The sequence below is a fragment of the Mus pahari genome, chromosome 10 (assembly GCF_900095145.1).
Source record: "Mus pahari chromosome 10, PAHARI_EIJ_v1.1, whole genome shotgun sequence".
Lineage (NCBI taxonomy): Eukaryota > Metazoa > Chordata > Mammalia > Rodentia > Muridae > Mus > Mus pahari.
Genome location: NC_034599.1, coordinates 32,331,078 through 32,333,299, shown reverse-complemented (window position 1 = coordinate 32,333,299; position 2,222 = coordinate 32,331,078).

The following is a 2,222-nucleotide window of genomic DNA, read 5'->3' as shown; positions in this document are numbered from 1 at the left end:
TTCTTTCCAGCTTCTGGCTATTATAAATAAGGCTGCTATGAACATAGTGGAGCATGTAAGAAAGCATTTTCAACAAATGGTGCTGGCTCAATTGGTGTTTAGCATGTGGAAGAATGCAAATTGATCCATTCTTATCTCCTATACAAAGCTCAAGTCTAAGTAGATCAAGGACCTCCACATAAAACTAGATACAGTAAAGTAATAGAAGAGAATGTGGAGAAAAGCCTTGAACACATGGGCACAGGGGAAAAGTTCCTAAACAAAACATGGATGTCGTATGCTCTAAGATCAAGAATCAACAAATGGAACCTTAGAGAACTGCAAAGCTTCTGCAGGGCAAAGGACACTGTCAATAGGACAAAATGGCTACCAACAGATTGGGAAAAGATCTTTACCAATCCTCCATCCGATAGAGGGCAATTATCCAATATATACAAAAACACTAGAAGTTAGACTCCAGAGAACCAAATAACCCTATTAAAACATGGGGAACAGAGCTAAACAGAAAATTATCAATTGAGGAAATTCAAATGGACAAGAAGCACTTAAAGAAATGTTCAACATCCTGAGTCATCAGGGAAATGCAAATCAAAACTACCTCACACCACTCAGAATGGCTAAGATCAAAAAGTCAGGTGACAGCATATGATGACAAGGATGTGGAGAAAGAGGAACACTCCTNCANTGCTGGTTGGATTGAAAGCTGGTACAACCACTCTGGAAATCAGTCTGGCAGTTCCTCAGAAAACGGACATAATACTACCTGAGGACCCAGCTAGACCACTCCTGGGTATATACCTGGAAGATGCTCCAACATGTAATAAGGACACATGCTAAACTATGTTCATAGCAGCCTTATTTGTAATAGCCATAGGCTGGAAAGAACCCAGATGTCCCTCAACAGAGCAATGGATACAGAAAATGTGGTACATTTACACAATGGAATACTACTCAGCTAATAGAAATAACGACCTCATGAAATTTGCAGGCAAATGGATGGATCTAGGAAATGTCATCCTGAGTAGGGTAACTCAGTCACAAAACAACACACATGGTGTGCACTCACTGATAAGTGGATATTAGACCAAAAGTTTGGAATACCCAAAATACAATTCACAGATCATATGAAGCCCAAGAACAAGGAAGGGCAAAGTATGGATGCTATAGAGCTTCTTATAAGGGAGAACAAAATACTCACAGGAAGAAGTATGGAGACAAAGTGTGGAGCAGAGACTGAAAGAAAGGCCATCCAGTGACTGCCCCACCTGAGGATCTATCCCATATACAGTCACCAAACCCAGACACTATTATGGATGCCAGAAAGTGTTTGCTAATGGCATCCTGATATGGCTGTATTCTGAGAGGTTCAGCCAGAGCCTGACAAATACAGAGGCGGATGCTTGCAGCCAACCATTGGACTGAGCGCAGGGTCACTGATGGAGAAGTTGAAGGGACTGAAGGAGCTGAGGAGGTTTATAGCCCCATGAGGGGAGCAACAGTGTTCACTGGCCAGATCCCCCAGAGCTCCTGGGAACTGAATCACCAACCAAAGAGTATACATGTAGGGACCCATGGCTCCGGCCACATATGTGGCAGAGGATGGCTCTTTTGAACATCAATGGGAGGAGAGGCCCTTAAGCCTGAGGTAGTTTGATGCCCTAGTGTAGTGGAATTCCAGGGCAGAAAAGACAGGAGTGGGTAGGTGGGTAGGGAGCACCCTCATAGAGACAGGGGGAGGGGGAACCGTGGGATGGGATAGGGGGTTTCTGAAGGGGAGATCTGGAAAGGGGGAAACATTTGAAATGTAAATAAAGAAAATATCCACTTTTTTAAACAAAAAGTTGGACTGTATAGTAGAATGTTTCATTCGAGTTAGGCAAATAAATAGGAACTTAAATAATGTTAGGACAGTGGCATAGTAAGAAAAGGAAATGTGAAGCATTTAATTGATAGAAACTGAGCTTAGGTAAGGAACAGATTACAACTGTGAATGCTTACATCTGAACTAGTCTACAGAAACTGAGTTTTGGTAAGGAGTTAGGATTGTTTCCTAGCTCTCATGCTACAGTTACTTTAGCTGTCAATGTAGGCAGAAACCTGCAGAAGAATAAACAATAATCTACCAGTTTTATATTACTTTAAAAAATGAAAGTTCCCTAGCCAACAGTTCCCTGTGGTCTCCATGGCAACTTGCACAGAGTCAGTCTGACTTTCTTTCTTTT